Here is a 21,239-nt window from a genome sequence, read left to right as displayed (position 1 = left end):
TGTTATATAAAAATAACACACGGGGAAATAGCACCTCTTAACAAAGAAACATCCAGCCCTCTGGAAACTGTTTTCCTTCGGTCATTCTGCAGAGCCTCGTTACCACTGAAACAGTTCCCCTCGGGCTAAATTTTCCTATCTGCACCTTGAAAGTGTGATAAATACTTATATTCCAAGATGCTCATAATTTTTTTCTGACACTTCCCTATTAAGCCGAGTGCAAAGCAAGAGAGTTGTCACAGACATTTTCATAGCTTTGGAATGACCTTGGATCAAACTCAGGACCTTTCAATCCAAACATTTTTCCAGACAATGACTTTGGACCAAGTGAGCCCAATGATGTTCCTAGGAATCCAGAAAATACTGATAAACCAAATGAAACATGTCCAATCAGGAAACCAGCAGTTTAGAATTGTCGCCAGTAGTTCAAAACAACTCTGACCCATACTGCCTAGTGTTTCTGTCTCTGAATTTGACTTAGTTCTTGTTTCAACCGATGTGCCCCCTGTCCAGAACACTTTGGACATCAGTGACCCCTCACAACTTCTGCATTTACTATCCCGAGGACAGATAGCTATTGATTCATTTCTTGATATGAACGGGAATCAGATGTTTATCCCCCCATTGGGATCTAGCTCGTACCAGTCCCAACTCAGGAGTGATTCTCTTGACAATATTATTGAGGCAATTTTCATTTGGGCCTCAAATACTCAGACTTGAAAAGCAAAAGAAGAGAAGAAAAATAACTTCTTCAACTACATAAACATTGGTCTGGTGTAGATGGTCTTACTTGAAAAACTATACTAACAACTAAGCAGACAAGTTTAAATGTCATTTAGTGCCATGTTTGCAATGAAATAATAAATAAATAACATAAAATTATTTTTAAAAAAGATAAATTTGTCCATACTTTGCATGCTGTATAACAGCTGTCCAGGGATTATTAACCGTTTCAAACCTGGGGCCCACTGATAGGTGGGCCGGTGGTCTAATGGTAACACATTTGACTGTCAATCCAGAAGTCCGGGGTTTGAATCCCTGCCCAGGAACTGGAAATTTCTGAGATGCTCTTGAGTGTCTCCCACCTAACTAAGAGGCCTGTACTGGTTCGTTCTTCCCAGGAAAGACTGCTTTGCGTGTATCGGTGCTATACACTGGGCACATTAAAGAACCAAACTGTCTATTCGCAAAGAGCTGTGCTAAGTTAGCCGGGCAGGCATGTATCTAAATCTGTTCTCTCGATCTGTTCTGGGGGCTTTATCTCACTCTGTCCCTCTGGTCAGATGGCTCTGAATCTGTACTAGTAGAGGATGAATTTCACACCCTATGTGGCTGCGTTTGCTATAAGTAAATCGTCTTTGAACGTGTTTATCATGAATAGGGTGCTATATAAATCTGATCAAATGCGATCACGGTGATGCATACAGAACACAGAACTGTTCACAGGATCTAATCGAATACTCAGTACTGGCACATGAATTTGATTAACACAGGAACAGTAAACTCAATTAAAAATAAGGAACAAGAATGAAAATGAAAACTAATCAAGCTCGTAAATAAGACTACTGCAGAATTGGTATTTTTGGCATGTTTTGGAGGAATTTCAACCTCAGAATTGAGAAAATAAGCAGATTTCTGAATTTCAGATGGGGCAGAAATTCTGCCCCGAAATCGGCTTTAAAAAATCCCTGCTGTCAGTGGTTTTTGTAACATGTCCGTACTTTCTCTCTATTGTCCATACTCACCTAGTTTTACCATACAACAAATTTTCCTATCTTTTCGCAATTTTTCGGACCGTTTAATACGCACTAACATAATGGTCAAAGCCGAGGGAGATCATCAACAGTTCATAATTGGGGTAAAACTTGATATCAGGACCCTTTTGGAATTGCAATTGTCAAGAGTGTAAAAGCCGTCCATACTTACCTGGATCGACCCTATGTCAGGTCTTATTTATCTGTTTATATCAGACTACAACTGGGCCTTGACGCCATACTGATTAGCAACAACTACCACTATTTTGTTATTTTTGATTACAAGATGAAAATTATGTTTTTGGACACTTGTATGTGCATGAATGACAAATCAATGATTCTTTTACTTAGAAGTCCCAACCAGCAGCCAATTGTATAAACAATGGTTAAAATATACCACGGTAAAACTATAACCGCGGTATATACCGTGGTTAGGTAACCACTGATTATTTTCTCTTGTATAAACCAGTTTAACCGCACGGTAACCTAACCACGTAAAATATCAATTTAACCACGGTAAATTTTCCAATAATGCACTGCGCGCATAACCGGCCTTCCATACAGTTCTCTGAACAAGGCACTTTTATGATGTCATCAGTATAATGATGTCGTCAATACATGTGTGTACAGTACATATTGTGTTTTACCAATTTCAAGGTTATCAAACAGTGTAAACAACTGCATTAACTAGAGAGAATCTGTGCATTTAATTATAATTATGGATTTTAAAAGTATCTTCGGAGTAATGTCTGTTTATAGTGACAGTAGGACTGTAATTTTAAGGAAATGCTTCTTGAAATGGCTACAAACGTGTTTTGCTGAATGTGGATTATCAAGTAAGATGTTTGCTTCTTTTTTTCACATACTGAATCTATTTGTATTTAATGTACTGTAGAGCTAGTGCTCAATGGTCTTTGTGGTCGCAGTTCGCCTGGACATTGATACTTTGTTGATGTTTTCTACTAACAAATGCGGCCTCATTGCAGATAAACGGACGAAAATATTTTAAAATGGGTCTCGTCAATACAACCGAATAGTGAATTACAGACGGGAGCCCTATAAGGGTATAAAATTCACTCATGATTCGTCGTCGAATAAAATCTGTTGCCGTAGTGTCAGAGCTTGGTTCTGTTGCGTCCGTCGTTCCAAAGTTGGTCCAGCAAGCCTGTCTATGTTGTCAGCTAACACCTGAATACCTTTTGCGTAATTTTTCATTCGCCAAGTCCGTCAAATTTTGTCTGTAAATACGTCGAATTGTACGGCGGCCATGTTTGAGTGGTTACTTTGTGGTTACCAAGCACCCGTAGGTGGGTTAAAATTAACCGTGGTTATATTGTGGTTACCACGACTGACGTTATTTATACAATCGCTTACCACGATGTTACCATGTTGGTTACTGGCATTTAGTGGTTACCGCGCGGTTAAAGTTTTTATACAATTGGCTGCAGGTTAACAAGACAGATGCACCCCCTCAGTCTCCAAATTCATGTCAATTCAGACTTCTTTAAATTCTCCTTCTTCCCTCACACCACAGACTTGTGGAACAGGTTACTCCTGCATATTGCGACTCTGCCTGATCTTTAATCCTTCAAGCAGGCAGTGGCCCAGTTCCAGTATTAAATATAGCAGTTGTTTTTAACCTTCTTTTACTCTATTACTGTTTTTAACATTTTAACAATCATGCTATGACTCATAGTCTCACTACGCCTGGAAGACTTCTTCCAGTTTTACTTCTACTCTTCACTAATACCCGGCGTGCACCCTGCCCGTAATTCTCGCTAGATGCGTGAGGCAGTAACCATAGATAGATAGTACAGATCTATTATGACCCTTTTTGGACTTTTTAATGTCTTCGTTTTTCCTAACAGTAAAATGCAGATATGGTTAAGGCTTAGCGGGATGACAACTATAATATATCAGATCATAAAGGAAGTGTCTAGGGGTACGCATCCGTAACTCTAGAATCTGATTCTAGAGGTACAGATCTGTACCTCTAGACAAGCCTGTTAGGGGTTTTCTAGGGGTACGGACCTCCTTTTTCTAGAGATTTAGGGTTATTTACATATTAACTTTTGTTGAAAATGAAATAAAAAATAAGACTTAACCAGTGTTCACTTAAAACTTGGATTTAGATGATTTACAGATACCAGCGTTCACCTGATTGTTTACCTCTACTTTCAAAACCTAAATAACCGAGGAACACCAAATGAATACACTGTTCCATGCCGATAAGTTTATTGTAAAACAAACTGTTGATAACAGATTAATGAGTGAATCTAACTGTTGAATAAATTATATATGAAATTCAACAGAAAAAAATAGGCATAATAATAAGTACCTATCTATTTTGTTATTTAACAAGATAAAATGATAACTGGCACGGAACTGATTGTTTAATAATCAAACAACCGACACCAAGTAAAATAAACTGTTTGTGAATACATCCCTTGTATCTCATAAGGGCTACCAAATGTGTAGAAAACATAAATACCATAAGGGTTAATTATCATTTAAAATATTTTTTTTTCACAACATGTTTAACATTATTTTTTTAAAATCTTTATATCTTTTTTTCTGCCAGTTTGAATCCTCGTGATTTATTTGGTGTTCCTCGGTCATTTACGTTTCGAAGGAAAATGTAACAAATCGGATGAACGTAAACCATTTAGATCCAAGTTTAAGTTGAATACTGATGAAGTCTTATTTGTTATTTCATTTTCAATAAAATTTGAAATGTAAATGACCCTTAATCTCCAGAAAAAAGGAGGTCCGTACCCCTAGAAAACCCCTAACAGTCTTGTTTAGAGGTTCAGATCCTTACAAAACTCTTCCAAAAATCTCTGCAGTCCAGTTCTCTGCCAGATATATGGAAAATGGCAAATGTCGCTCCCATCTTTAAGAAAGGCTCTAGGTCAGACTCAGCCAACTATCGTCCAATCTCTCTTACCTGTATCTTGTGTAAAACCCTGGAACACATTGTATCCTCTAGCATAACAAAACACTTCGCAAAGAACGATATGTTCTATGAATTGCAGCATGGTTTCCAAGAAAAGAGGTCTTGTCAAACTCAGTTACTTATGTTAGTAGAAGATATCCTTCAATTCTTGAACCTGAAACGTCAAGTTGACATGATACTCCTTGACTTTTCAAAGGCGTTCGATATGGTCAACCATGAAAAACTACTCTACAAGCTGCATTTCTATGATGTAAGGGGTCAATCTCTTAAATGTATTAAAGCTTTCATTGATAACAGGTCACAGTCAGTGGTAGTTACTGGGTCCACATCAGGCACCATACCAGTCTCCTCAGGTGTTCCCCAGGATTCCGTCCTCGGGCCTCTCTTATTTCTTATCTATATCAACGATCTATCGGACTTAGACTCTTTGCCGATGACACGGCTATCTACTTTGTCTGACTGTCTCTTGCCATTCAAGCCTACTACAACAAGACTTACAGCAACTGGAACTCTGGGAAACAAAATGGGACATGAAATTCAATCCGTCTAAATGCCAAGTATTATAGACCACTAAGCGTAAAACACCAATACCAACACAGTACCCTTTACACAAAACCATCTTACAAACCAGGGCTCTCGTTTGGCAAAATTTTGGCCCGAATATCGGCCCCATTCCCCCCTCAAAATAGTATGTTTTTTCCCCCTATTTCAAAAAAATTCCCCCCTCAAGTCCAAGAACATCAGTGCTAAGTGCTTTGCAGTTGACTTGATGGCCTTAAAATTTTATTGTTTCTGAAAATTCAGTGGCTCAGAGAAACAAGAGGACCATGATGGTCCTGAATCGCTCACCTGTCCCAACATGACCCAGTTTTGAACTGAGTATGACGTCCTTTTTTTTCTATTATTTGACATAGTGACCTAGTTTTTGAGCTCATGTGACCCAGTTTTGAACCTGACCTAGATATCATAAAGATGAACATTCAGACCAACCTTCATACAGATCCCATAAAAAATATGGCCTCCAGAGAGGTCACAAGGTTTTTTCATTATTTGACCTACTGACCTAGTTATTGATGGCACGTGACCCAGTTTCAAACTTGACCTAGATATCATCAAGGTGAACATTCTGACCAATTTTCATGAAGATCCATTCAAAAGTATGGCCTCTAGACAGGTCACAAGGTTTTTCTATTTTTAGACCTAATGACCTAGTTTTTGACCGCAGCTGACCCAGTTTCAAACTTGACCTAGATATCATCAAGATGAACATTCAGACCAACTTTCATACAGATCCCATGAAAAATATGGCCTTTAGAGAGGTCACAAGGTTTTTCTATTATTTGACCTACTGACCTAGTTTTTGAAGGCACATGACCCAGTTTCGAACTTGACCTAGATATCATCAAGGTGAACATTCAGACCAATTTTTATGAAGATCTTGTGAAAAATATGGCCTCTAGAGAGGTCACAAGGTTTTTCTATTTTTAGACCTACTGACCTAGTCTTTAATCACAGTTGACCCAGTTTCGAACTTGACCTAGATATCACCAAGATGAACATTCAGACCAGCCTTCATACAGATCCCATAAAAAATATGGCCTCTAGAGAGGTCACAAGGTTTTTTTTATTATTTGACCTACTGACCTAGTTATTGACGGCACGTGACCCAGTTTTGAACTTGACCTAGATATCATCAAGGTGAACATTCTGACTAATTTTCATGAAGATCCATTCAAAAGTATGACCTCTAGAGAGGTCACAAGGTTTTTCTATTTTTAGACCTAATGACCTAGTTTTTGACCGCAGCTGACCCAGTTTCGAACTTGACCTAGATATCATCAAGATGAACATTCAGACCAACTTTCATACAGATCCCATGAAAAATATGGCCTCTGGAGAGGTCACAAGGTTTTTCTATTATTTGACCTACTGACCTAGTTTTTGATGGCACGTGACCCAGATTCGAACTTGACCTAGATATCATCAAGGTGAACATTCTGACCAATTTTCATGAAGATCTTTTGAAAAATATGGCCCCTAGAGAGGTCACAAGGTTTTTCTATTTTTAGACCTACTGACCTAGTTTTTGACCGCACGTGACCCAGTTTCGAACTTGACCTAGATATCATCAAGATGAACATTCTGACCAACTTTCATAAAGATCCCATGAAAAATGTGACCTCTAGAGAGGTCACAAGCAAAAGTTTACGCACGGACGGACGGCGGACGCTGCGCGATCACAAAAGCTCACACTGTCACTTTGTGACATGTGAGCTAAAAAAACAAAGTGCATACATGTGATAAGTTCAGAATCCCAAAACTGGAGGTTTGCCATTTTTCAGCTCGAGTTGGGGTCTCAAAACTGGAGGTTTTTTATTGACATAAATTAAGCTCGCAGACACATAACCCAACATTTTTGGCCACACAATAATGTATGTAAGTCTACAACAGAAGAAACAATCTCATAACTCTTGATTTGAATTTTGACAGAGTTATGCCACTTTTAAACTTACAATTTTTTTGTTAAATTTTTTTTTGTTAAAGTTTTATATAATGTCTAATATCTCTGTTACAGTCAAAGCTGTTGACTAATATGCCCCTTTTTCTGGCAAAGCTTTAATTGCCCCTTTTACTGGCAAAGCTTTAATTCAGAGTCAATCACTGAGAAAAGTCGAGCATGCTATCTTACAGAAGGTCCCTCTTGTTCTAACTTTCTTAACAGATTAAATTTGTAGAAACAGTCTCAATTTAGGTCTGAAATGAAGGTGAACATGCATTAACATTATTCTACTCGAGGGCTTAAAAAAACGAAGCTCTAAATTGGTCTGGACACAACTCATAAATATGTAAATTCCTTACCCCACCCACGTTCGTATAAAAATACTGATGATTTTGACATGAAAAATAGAGAACAGAAATGCATCAACATGTATTTACCCTTACCAAAATAATGTAGATTGATGTTATTAAATAAATGAGTGTATGTTTTCATCCAATTTTCAATGAAATAAGTCCGATTTAGTAGCAAATTAATTTGGTAAACATTGGAAGAAAATGGCGTAACCAGGTCTAGGAAAGTGGAGTATTTACAGATTATCTGTAAATTTACAGATAATTTATAAATTTACAGATTTTTCGATCTGTAAATTTACAGATCAAGTGTTTCAAAACTGCTAAATTATATTTAGACACAAAATCACAGAATGAAATTAATTGATTTACTTATGGTATGTATAAATAAAGGTCATTTGTGGGTTTCAGTCATTTCTGTTGACTTTGATTTTTCTGAAAATGCCAAAAAATCAAAGTCAACAAAAATGGCTGAAACCCACAAATGACCTTAATTTATGCATGCTGTAAATAAACCAATTAATTCCAAGCTGCGGTTTTGAGGATAAATGTTATTTCATCAGTTTTCATACATACAATCTGTAAATTTACAGATCGAAAAATCTGTAAATTTATAGATTATCTGTAAATTTACAGATAATCTGTAAATACTCCACTTTCCTAGACCTGGTAACTGCATAAGGGGAAATAACACTCCTGTTCTAAAATAGTTTTAGTTAAATCTACGTTAATACTCACATGTAATTTTCTAATATATAACTGATGCTTGTTCTGGTCCAATGTGGCAGAGGGAGTCCAGGATTTACTATTTGGCTGTTATTCCATCAGTCCTCCTTTCATTAATCCCGGACAAGACAAATTAATACGCGTAGTATTGTGTACTACGCCTTGAGAAAATAGTTCGTTTAACTACGAAATGGGTTGGTTTTTCCAACAATTATTTATGTGATTTTATTACCGAGCAAAACTTTTCTTTGAATAATCAAAATTCATTTCAGTTGGGAATTATTTCTTATGACTGGGAGTTTTTTGCTTCAAAATGGTAAAAAATGGAGCTTAATTGGCATTGATAATGGGCAGATGCGGCCCCGTGAGCCAGGTGGAAAATGCCCTGCTCGTCTAATCCCTTATCAAAACAAACAATTAATAATTCACCTGTGAAAAACAACTCTTTCCTCCAGCTGCATGTGTGTCAAACATGTATAATACACAACAGTCGGTGACACTTTGATTTACTGTGTAAACATGTTTGGCACTCCTCGGTAATTATCAACCCAGTCATAATACTTTTTTTTTTGAAAAGCGGGAGAAATATGGTTTTGGTCGGGAGACGGGAGACAAGGTGAAAAAATCGGGATTTTGACCCTCCCGCACGGGAGATCACATGTATGCAAAGTGTGATGTCTGAATAAGGTTGTTTATATTTGGCAGAATTCATTCAGCAGAGTTTATAATTAACAGAATTCAGGTTTGGGTCAGTAATGTTTATATCTGTTTGCATTTCTTTTCGCGTTTGAAATTCCCCCTCAAAAGAATTTTTTGGAAAAATCATGCGAAATTCCCCCCTTGCATGGACCTTGGCCCCAGTCCCAAAAGGCAAACGAGAGCCCTGCAAACAGAACCATCTGCAAAATACCCTGGCATAACTATATCACACAACCTTACATGGAATGACCACATCAATAACTTTATCATAACATCACAGTACATTAGGGGTTCTAACTGACCAATCAGAGAGCTGCATTTTCGAGTACATGTACCTGCCAGTTTCCACTTGGGTATAACTAAGTATATTTACAATAAACATATAGTACATGATCTTAGAAATAAATATCACACTATTTTGGAAATCAAATTAAGATTTTTCATTGCATATGCCCCAGATGATGCTATAGACAACAAAACTTTGAAGTTTCACTGAAATATTATATCGCTTTAATACCTTTATTTTAGTTAAAAGTTTGAGATTTTACACAGGGAGTCTATGATAAAGTCTGAGTAAAAAGTAATCAATACCCAAGTGAAATAAGTATCATTTCACAATGTTTTGGACATGTTAAAATTATGAATTGACAACATCAAAAAAGCAAATCAAACATTGGGTTTTCCAAGACATAACATCAAAGTGCACTCAGAAGGCTTAAAATCACAAGCATACAAAACACTCGTATACGGCCCCAGCTGGAGTACAGTTCCACTGTGTGGTCCCCCCACTCTGATTGATTAGCTTGAGTCTGTGCAGCACAGGGCTGCACCCTGGGCCAAGCGTGATTACGGCCATACATCCAGTGTAGACAACATGCTGACTTCCCTAAATTGGCGATGTCTTCCAGTCCGTTGCATTGACCAGCGCCTGGTTATGTTTTATAACATTGTGCATAACCAGGTCACCATCCCACTACCGAACTACCTAACATCCAATAGGAGAGATCGTGTTTGTATACAAATCAGTTGTATTTTCTATTTTTAGAACTGATAAAACAAAGGTTGGGCGAGCAGAAGCCGAGCGTCCATGTTCTTTTGTAAACAGTGATGTTTTCCTAATATGGCTTAAACTTTCTTAAAACACAAATGATATCAATATAACAAGCAATTTATTGGTTACTTTTAATTATTATTTCGAAATAAAATGGATTAATTATGAACGCTTAACTTACAGTGTTTTTTTCTAAAACTCTGTAGCATCATTACGCTGCTATTAAAATCCTATAATTATGTCATTTAAAATGGTTTTTTTATTTGATTTTTAAAAAGATATTTAAATGAGAAAATATAAAAATCGTAAGCATTTCAAAACTTTTTGAATTTTTAAAATCCATAAATTAGCGAAAAAGTTATCAAAAATTGAAAATTTCGATCCCATACACAAACGATGTAAAAATATTTGTTTAGCCCACCACCAGATAAACAGGTGTTAATGCGTGACGTCATGGCAATCTCTCCTATACTAGATCTTCCAGAACCAGAACCACTCACTCCCAGGCATTCGTTCAAATATCACCCTCATCCAACTATCATAAATTTTCATTCTTCCCTCGTATAGTATATCATTGGAATGCCTTGCCTTCAGATGCTGTCACCTCACCTGGGCCAGTGTTCAGTCAGGCTGTGAGCCAGACTGAGCACATCTCACCTTAAATATACCTGCCCTGTTTTTAACCATTCTCCTTCAATTGCTTTTTACCACTACTTTTTACTCCACAGTTGACACGCAAAGTCTAGGTCCCCAGCAGGTTTGACTAAATCGAAAATAGACAGATAGATTTAGCGCAATGGCCGATACCCCCCTTACTGTAAAACCGGGAATGGGCGTTTATAGGTGGCTAATACCGGAAAACAGGATTTATCCTATAATGTCGATATCGACTGTACATTCAAATGAGGAACATTAGCTTGTTACTTCCCTTGAAAGGTTGTACGATAAAGTGCAAGGATAACCAAATATTACATTGGTCCCTTTCAGTTGGGATCCTCTTGACTTTTTCGTTAAAACCTATATCCAAGATGTTGCAGTTGGTCAAAATAAATATATGCTTTTTTAGTGTAGGTTTCTAATGTATGTATGTATGTATGTATACTGCTTGACGCCCCTTTCGGGTATAACTAGCAGGTGCGCGTCTGTGCCAGAATAAAAGTTAAAAGAATGACAGTAAGATGTCAAAAGGAAGATAGTGCAAGATAAAACTGTATTAACAAGAGTAAAATCAGGATAAAACAGGGTGTAGTCACTTAATAGTAGTGGGATGCGTTAACAGCATGTCTGAAATGTTCAGGATCAGGCTGATTAACGATCAGGGGTGGCAGCTGATTCCATAGGGTAACGGTGTATGGAAAGAAAGAGAACTTAAAAACATTAATGTTTGTATGGATCTGCCTAAGGGAGTGGTCGTGCATATGACGTGTTCGTCTCAATGGCTGTACTAGATACGGAGGGACTGGAATAGCTACGTAACCATGAACGATTTTGTAAAACATGAAAAGTCTAGCAATTGTCCGTCTGTCCTCGAGTGTCTGCCAACTGAGATCATTTAACATGTTTGTTACACTATCATAATATGAATAAATATAAAGGATTAATCAAACCTAAATTTAGCAGAGGGCCACTAAAAGAAAACCTGTCCTTAATCATTTTCCAATCCAATGAAATTTAGTAAAGATAATGCTTTTGAAATTTACAAAGAAGTCAACGATAAAAACAGAGGAAGGACCAATTTACTTCTTGGACATAATCACAGTGTATAGACTCTCTGTACGCCCAAACGGAAGTCGCCAATAACTAGGCGTTCACTTTCGTTTTCCAAATTGTTGGAAGCTGTCGGTAGTAATTATTTTTATGTTTTTCTGTGGCTATTTGAAATAAATATTCTTCTTGTATATATTTTTCAATGTATGATAAATGTCTCTGCAACAAACTGTCGTTAAATAGACACTAACACATGAAAATAAAACGTATTTTCACCAAAAACACAACTGGTCATAGCAAAAGACGATGCATTTAGGCTAAAATGCCCGTTATTTAGGAAGTGCGAAGGAAATACGTGTCAGAACCGCTTCTGAATGTTACATTATCAATCCATGCACATGAGTTTATTCCTACAAATATGAATTTACGATCCTCAATAGTTGAAATATTGTTTAATTCAACATGCATCTGTATTATGCACTGGCCGCCTAGTCGCAAAACTTTATATAAAAACTGTTCCACTATTCGCCAAAACACTGTACGCCTATTCAATAAAGAAATGACGAAGTGTTTGGACTTGCAGGCTCTATACACTGTACTCCTTGAATTAAGAAATATAAATTTTGTATTGTATTTTACTTGCGACTGTGAAACAGTATTTATTAGTCTGTTTCACCAACGATGTCCTTGTCTTGGACAAGAAATAAAATCTTTATACGTGTTTCCGCTAACATTCGAGAAAAATATATATTTATTTCGCTCAGTTTGACGGACACTTTGTTTGTTTTTCTTTTTTTCTTTGTTTTTTTAGCTCGACTGTTCGGGAATAGGGGTGCTATTCTACTCGCCTCGGCTTCCGCGCTGGCTTTTTTGGTTAAATTTTTTCGGCAACCTTTTTTGTCACATCTTTTTTACTTTTGCTTAAACCTTACTGTATCTTCGCATAAACATTGTGCAGCATACAAACGAAGCCTTTTTATGCAGGGACCTTGTGTCCATTATACCCAAGGTCAGTGGCACTCAAAGTATTGCACTTAGTGTTTGACATTATTTTTTTTTAATTTAAGCTACGCCTACAGACACACGCGCTATGAATGTTTATACGTGTTTCCGCTCACATACGAGAAAAAATATATATTTATTTCGCTCAGTGTGACAGGACACTTTATTTTTTTCTTTGTATTTTTAGCTCGACTATTCGGGAATAGGGGTGCAATTCTACTCGCCCCGGCTTCGGCGTTGGCTTTCTTGGTTAAAAGTCTTAAGGCAACCTTTTTTTCGTCACATCTTTTTTACTTTTGCTTATTCCTTACTGTATCTTCGCATAAACATTGTGCAGCAGAGAAACAAAGGATTTTTCTGCAGGGTCCCTGTGTCCATTATACCCAAGGTCAATGTCACTCAAGGTATTGTACTTAGTGTTTGAAATTACTTTTTGAATTTAAGCTCCGCCTACAGACACACGCACTGTCTGCCTGGTTGCTTTGTACAGTCAAAGTGTGCAATGAAAATGAGTCCCGCTCATCTATCTTTCAAGACGGTGGTAGCTTTATTCATATTATTTATACATGTAGATCAACTGATGTAATCACTAGGAGCCAGGTCATTTTCAGTTTGTTCTGTAGCGAATATTCAATAATTATGAGTGAAAACGAAAAAGAACCGAGTGTTAGCTTCGATCTGCTTGATTTTGAATGATATCAGCGATGCTTTAGAGCCGGATATTAAAATAAACAGAAATTACCAGTTACCGCGCCGACGGCAACTGTTTTTTTTCTGTGAGAGATGATAAAGTTCCCGTCGTAAAGTCCGAACAAGTCTCTGAGATGCCGAAAATTGATCAAACACTGAGTTGTGCCACGTAACGATTAAATGAATTATGCGCTAGTGATTAATGTGTAACGAATCTAGTCATTATTGCAAAAATCAATTTCAAACACTATGCAGGTTAGAGTTTATTAGTACGCACTTACTAAATTGAGTTAGGCGCACAGCTGCGCCGTGCTAGACCAATTTATTTTGATAAATGCTGACTAATAAACACTAACGAAAAGTGGAATCGAAACTGCAGTAATAGCATTTAAACTGGTCCATGACTGTTACGAAAACGAAAGAAGTTATAACTATTATATTTTAACTTTTGGTTATCATAAAACAAAGTCAAAACATTGAAATATAAGAACGAAAAGAAGTTTTGAATAGGCGTACAGTTTTTCGACTAAGCGTTCAGTCCGGATTTTAAAAATTGCGATTAGTGGGCCAGTAATATAATGAATAGTGGGACAGTGTAATCGGCACATATGTCTCTGAAAAACACATTTTCCTAAAAGTGTATTCGTTACCATAGAGTCATGCTGGTATTTATCGACGCGTAAGATATTTATCTATGGATTAGCAAAGGTTTCAATTCATTGCAAAAGCTTGAGATACATGTATTTCAAAGAATTGATAGTTTCATTACAAAATCGAACAAATACCCACGCGTGATTTGACTTGAAATTAAGTATATTAAGAGTTTTAACAGGCGTGTTTGGTATCCACGTAAACAGTAATTCCATATCGATATGTAAAATAAAAAATACACTTACTTCATGCTATATCAACGAAATAAACAATGAAAATCCAAGCCATCCGCGACAGCAAAAAATTGTGTTTTGATTTCTGAACGCCTAGTTTTTGGCGACTTCCGGTTGGGCGTACAGAGAGTCTATACACTGCGATAATCAGGGAAAGTAACCGACTCGTGTTCCCCATTCTATTATGACTGATCAGTCCCTTACGTTTGTACATTCTGGCATGTGACATGATGAAGTTCTGCGACCTGCAAATAAGTTATCACGCCTTACAGGAGCGAATACTTGCATACTGGTACAAAAACATAGGCACAAAAATCAATGTTCTTTTCTTCTGGGACAGCCGGTGCAAATGGCGTATTTGGTTAAAGGGAAGTAACTGTGCACTACCGAAAATAAATCGGTATGTTATCGTTGATAAAGCGTAAAAAAATATGGTTGTTTTCGACCTACCCTTAATTTTTGGCCCGACCCTAAATGTTTTGATGGCCTTGGAGAATACTTTTTTCAGCTTTTTAACAAAAAGTTGCAAAAATGCACTTTTTATGCTTTAATCATGGTCAGTGATGTTAGAAATCAACTTACTGATGCTCTAAAGGCATAACCGCCTTTAGCCCCAAAAATAATAAAATAATTTCCAAAAAGTCTCCCTTGATAAAACAAATCCAAAAAAAGAAAAGAATTCCAACCTACTTACCCTATTTTTTTTTTAGCATGTTAACGGAAACAAAGATTTTTTTAGGCCTAACTCCATAAAAATCACGTAAATCAGGTCCAGGTCCAGGGCCGGACCGAGGGGGTTCGTGCCCCCCACCGCCTCCTCCTCCCCAGTTGGCTGAGAAGTAACCTATACTCATCAAAATGTGGCAAAGGAATAATTTTTTCTCAAAATTAGCCCAAGACCCAGAAACGCACTAGAGGCCACTATTTCATACCTGCATTTCAAAACTGACCTCCCAATCAAGAAGGGAGTAACCCCTCCATTGCCTCAAAATTTAGACCTCAAAATGCACCAGAGGCCACCATTTCATTGCCTGTATTAAAAAAAAATTCAAGGGGAGAGTCCCCTGAACCCACCCCCTAAAATGAGGTTGTACAGCCACCAGTAGATGCACCAGAGGCCACCATTTCATACCTGTAATGAAATACGTATTTCAAAAAATTTCCAGGGGGAAAACCTCATGATTTCCCTAACATAGACAAAGACACCCCTCGAACACCTACCCGCTTTCAGCGCTTGCTGTGCACCTCGGCGTTGACGTCTTTATTCTAGATTGGTGCCTCCCACCCCCACACCCAGTCAAAATTTTCTGGAGCCGGGCCTGAAAATGACGTAATTTTAAGACTGACAGGGGCCGATATCTCGAAAACTTTTTCGTATCGGCTGCAAATGTCAGAAATTAAAAAGCAGCCACTCAGCGACAGTAAGCTTATCTATGTTATATCTCCAAACACTTCTTAACGCCCTAGTAAAGCGCTCGTAACTTAAGATATTGTATCGTCATGGATAATTTAATGACGTCATTTTCGACCAACTGCATGTGTACCTGATAGCCCACAAGTTGTCTATTGCTAAACAACAAGGGGAATATATACCTTTTATCCCTTGCCAACCGTATGATGTCTCCTTTTCATCAGACTTTATTTCGTTATAAAATAAAAACAATTGTTTGATATTTCAGCGATGAATAGCCTATATAATTATTTTAGAGATGCCCAATAGCTTTATGCTAAACTTTAACTCTAATAAACTTTTGGCCACATGTAGATCTACCATCTTTTGTATAATAAGGAATGTACAGTGTTTTTCTAATGTATATTCAAAGAGCAAATTAAATATATATAACACTTCTATTCAAAGAACCTTTCCACTAATCAACTTTTCAATGGTATCAAACTTTAATTAAAATACATAACCTCTACGCAAGAACACTGTTAGAGTTTGCAAGAAACAAGGTCACACTTGTGATAAGAAAGTAGAGTTTCACGCCTTCATGCCGTGATGGAAAATTTCAACCATAATTGTGATATACATACCTTTAAGGATACAAATTATGTATTTCTATAAAGACAACGTGTATCGTACTGCGCTAAAGCTTTCAGTGCGATTTTAGAGAATTGACTGTCATGTTTTCATTTATTTCCAACACCTTTTGATGAATAGCATCCGCCAGTAAATATATACAGCAGTAAAAGCCAACCTTTAGTTGTAATTTTTAATTTGTTATCATATCAAAATACCGTCGGTGCCAATTACCAAAAAGTATATACATGTAGGTTTATTACGACGGGGCAAAAGCATAGTCCTTACGATTCAAATGCCTTGCAATTCTGACAAACCGTTGAACCTATAGCCCGGATGCAAACGGACAGGTGTTAAGGGATTTTAAAGAAACAAAAATCGGCGCTTTTTCATCTAAAACAAGAGTAACTAAAAACATTAAAATCCATCCATATGATATAAATTCATGTTCGTTGACACGAACGGACGGAATGACAACTTCAGTGAATATATTCCCGCCAGTTACAGCGTGGCACAATGAGAGACAAACAGATTCATCTTCAGATAGGTAGAAATACATAAGTTTTTATACGCTACGAGAACGTCAAGGGGTGGATTCAGCCTCAACTTACGAGGACATTCACGAAGCGTCGTAAATAACGAGGCTTTCGAGATATCCGCTACGAATACCTTACGTACACTTTACCAACATCATAGGACTTAAGGTACGTTCGAGATAGTGGCCCCTGGTTTACATGTTGTTTTGAGCGACTTTGATGCTATCAGTATTGCATCAGTCTAAAATCGATGGTTAATTGTTTGTATCTTGTGACAATAGGTTGTAAGATAATTAAAGTATTCCGCATGTACCACTTGATAAACACGAGGATTATTAACATTTGTAAATGTTATTATGCTTAATGTTGCCCATATGACCCAAAATGTGCACACCTTCACAAGTGTGTCTCTTTGTAACCCACTACATACCTTTGATTGCTAGCCTAAGGGTTACTTACTCTATTGCTCTGGCTACTTCGTCAGTGACAGGTGTCCATTTACGACGCACTACATACCTTCTGTTGCCCAGTTTCCCTAGTAGAAACTACTATAGCTTCGGCTCCTGCTTACTTGTGAAGCAACCACCCTTATTACCATATATCATAATTGCATTAAAATTCATGGCTCCTGTATGGAGTCACAGGTCATCATAATGGTGATATTTTGCTGTATTTGATTCCGGATCTGTACACGTATTGGGAGTTGTGTATAATTCAACATTGTGCAAGAAGGAGTGATTGTTTATAGTTCGGTATTTCGGCAAATGAAATCTTTAAGCTAAATTATTATATGTCTTATGCATTTTGTATTTTCTAATTAAGCACTGTTTGATGTTCTACATCCTCTGAAAATATAAAGAATACTACGTATTTCCATGAATTTCCTTATTCTAGTTTCTAACTAAACTGCATGACCGAGATTAAGGACTATGCTATTTCGACAATGCAAAATTCCTATGTAAAACTGAGATTGTCGTAACAACGCGAGAAATGCACGGGGATCAAAAAGAAACTAATAATTATAAAAAAATTTATCTCCGAATAAATTATAAAGTATCAATGACACTCAAAAACATGTCCCAACAGTGCACTAGAAGAAAATGCATAAAAATTTTCGGGGTAAGTATTTGGTACCGTAAGTCTCTCATATATATACAATATATATATTCTTCAATCAAGGATATGTCAGTGTAAATGAGCTGAGCGTTAGTTTTCTAAGAAAACGTCGTTAAAACTATGTTACACGAATCACACGTGCACCGCTCTTTTACAAAAATATGTCCGCATGTTTTCTTCAGTGAACGAAATAAAAGGAGTATTTTACCTTAGATTTCCTTATTGTAGAGTACGACTGACTTTCTAATCTAAATAAAACATCACTTTTTTATAAATCACTGTCCGATCTTTCTGATCCTTAAAATTTCACAATTACAAATAAAACCAACGTGTCGCAAAGGAGAAGCGATCAATATGCTACTTGCATCTGCCCTTCAGGATACAGCCATTATTGTCATATTCAATATTTCAGGAATCAAAGGAAGCAATTTTTTCCCACTAGCAACATGGTGGGTTCGACTTGCAATTATCTATAGACTGTTTTATGTGCTAAATTTATTGAGTTGCTTTGTTGTTGTTTGCTTTTCATATAAAATTTAAATGTTCAGCTCCATTTCCAACTTTTTCATGGTTCCAACAGGACGGGACTTTCTGGTTTCGAAACAACAAACCAAAGTACTCGATGATTTATTGGACTTTTACTAATTTCTTTCAGGTCATTGTCTGTGGTGTCACTAGCATTTTAGGCCTCCATGGGCTTTTTCCGCCAAAAAAAACCTCCTTATCACCAAGCAGAATGAAAACAAATATTGTCAAGATGCTTACTTAGATATTCCAATAATTAGGTAGCAGGGTACACTTCAATTTTGGCCCCCGTCAATATTTGTTGTAATTAGAACTTCAAGATTTTGGACATCTGTAAATTAAAGTGAGAGATAATGATTGTTAATTTTTTAGAAAATTTAAACAGCCGATACAGGTAAAATTCTGATGTCGGTTGTAAAACTAACTGTTGATAGATTTGTATGAATCAATGAGTCACCTTGGCACGGGAAATTCAAATCATAGAAGGGTTCCATGCTTGTTGATTGATACTCAGGAACATTTTTGCTATTTTGTCAAAAAAAAACACAAGATGGATGGGTCCCCATTCCATTAATATCCTGTAGTTCAGAATGGACAATCAAATTGAGAAATGCAATAAAAATTGGACATTGTTCCTGCAACAGGATCATTGCAGGCTGTTAAATAAGTGCAAAATTGATGATTTTGGTATGTTATTTTCAATGGATGGTTTAAAACTTTCGTTTTGATAACTTTCTGTATTCTTGTATGAGAATCCTGATCTTGTCATTAATTAAAAGCACAAAACATGCACACAATTTATACAAGAGGGTCATGATGACCCTGAATCGCTCACCTGAGAAATATGAGCTACATGTTTCAAATGTCAAACTGATGATTTTTAGAAATTTTTTGGAAGATTTTCCGATGTACAATCAATTAACCCCTGGGGCGGGGCCAATTTTACCCCGGGGTCATGATTTGAATAAAGTTTGTAGAAGTCTACTAGGCAATGTTACATATCAAATATCTAAGATCTAGGCCTTCTGGGTTATTTTTAGCAAATTTATGAAGATTTCCCTATGTACAATCAAGTAACCCCTGGGGCTGGGACAATTTGACCCCGGGGGTCATGATTTGAACAAATTTTGTAGAGGTCCACTAGGCAATGCTACATGTCAAATATTTAAGCTCTAGACCTTCTGGTTTATTTTTAGAAAATTTTGAAGATTTTTCTATGTACAATCAAGTAACCCCATGGGGCGTGGGTAATTTGACCCTGGGGGGGTCATGATTTGAACATTTTTTGTAGAAGTCTACTAGGTAATGCTACATGTCAAATATCTAAGATCTAGACCTTCTGGTTTATTTTTAGAAATTTTTTGAAGATTTTCCTATGTAAAATCAAGTGACCCCTGGGGCGGGGTCAATTTTGACACCGGGAGTCATGATTTGAACAAATTTTGTAGATGTCCATTAGGCAATGCTACATGTGAAATATCTAAGCTCTAGGCATTCTAGTTTATTTTTAGAAATTTTTTGAAGATTTTCCTATGTAAAATCAAGTGATCCCTGGGGTGGGGTCAATTTTGACCCTGGGGTCATGATTTGAACAACTTTAGTAGAGGTCCAGTAGGCAATGCTACATGTCAAATATCTAAGCTCTAGGTCTTCTGGTTTTTGAGAGGAAGATTTTTTAATATTTTCTTATGTAAAATCAAGTGACCCCTGGGGCGGGGTCAATTTTGATCCCAGGGTCATGATTTGAACAAACTTGGTAGAAGTCCATTAGGCAATGCTTCACACCAAATATCTAAGCTCTAGGGCTTCTGGTTTTTGAGAGAAAGATTTTTTAAGATTTTCTTAGGTAAAATCAAGTGACCCCTGGGATGGGGGTCAATTTTGACCCCGGGGTCATGATTTGAACAAAATTGGTAGAAGTCCATTAGGCAATGCTTCACACCAAATGAGCTCCAGGGCTTCTGGTTTTTGAGAAGAAGATTTTTAAAGTTTTTCCTTTCGGTTGCCATGGCAACCAGAGTTCTGCATGGAATTCAATTCTTTGAACAATTTTGAAAGGGGGCCACCCAGGAATCATTCCTTTGAAGTTTGGTGTAATTCTGCCTAGTGGTTTTCAAGAAGATTTTTTTAGAAAATGTTGACGGACGGACGACGCACGACGGAAATAGAGCGATCACAAAAGCTCACCATGAGCCTTTGGCTCAGGTGAGCTAAAAATGGCCACCCTGATTCTGTTCATTAGGAAAGTGAAATATTGCGACTCGCTACATGTAAGCCTGACCAAGCCCAAAATTTGCGAATCTAAGTGTACCCTGCTACCTGACATTTGCACAACAGCAACAAGCACCTACAAGTGGTCAAATGATTATCGGTAAAATAACTACCCACAGGAGCTTTTAAAGAGCAAAGGACATTTTGAGTGAATTCGTCAATGTTAAATTTAATCCCTGAAACATAAAAATTGGAGATAGATTACGGAAAATTGATTTGTTTTTGGAAACATTTTCTGAAGGGAAGACGCCGTCACTTTCCTAGTAAAAATAAACCCCTGAGGCCAGATGTAGTGCTATCACAGAAAAATTTCGTATCAATGACAATGAGTTGACAGAAGAAGTAAATTGCTTACCGGCAATAAGAGCAGCTACTCTACAGCATAATATGCCGGGAACTGCAGCTTCTGCCTAAGTCACTCAATAGTTTGCTCTGGTCTAGGGAGTGTTGGT

The 21,239-nt window shown here is 37.1% G+C and overlaps 1 protein-coding gene across 3 annotated transcripts in view; it reads right to left on the bottom strand.

The window, feature by feature from the left end:
* Positions 1-14,694, bottom strand: part of LOC128558706 (uncharacterized) — a 69,404-nt gene extending 54,710 nt beyond the window's left edge. Inside the window, exons 1-2 of one of the 3 annotated variants that reach the window (XR_008371875.1) lie at positions 14,524-14,694; positions 4,702-4,864 (exon numbers count right to left, since the gene is read on the bottom strand). The gene's annotated coding sequence lies outside the window, so the exon portion shown is untranslated. The remainder of the gene's footprint in view (positions 1-4,701; positions 4,865-14,523) is intronic. The other 2 variants (XR_008371876.1, XR_008371874.1) reach the window with 2 other exon arrangements.
* Positions 14,695-21,239: the final 6,545 nt, after the last annotated feature.

Source organism: Mercenaria mercenaria, chromosome 7, assembly GCF_021730395.1.
Source record: "Mercenaria mercenaria strain notata chromosome 7, MADL_Memer_1, whole genome shotgun sequence".
NCBI classification, from domain to species: domain Eukaryota; kingdom Metazoa; phylum Mollusca; class Bivalvia; order Venerida; family Veneridae; genus Mercenaria; species Mercenaria mercenaria.
This window is presented reverse-complemented; position numbering and strand designations above follow the sequence as displayed.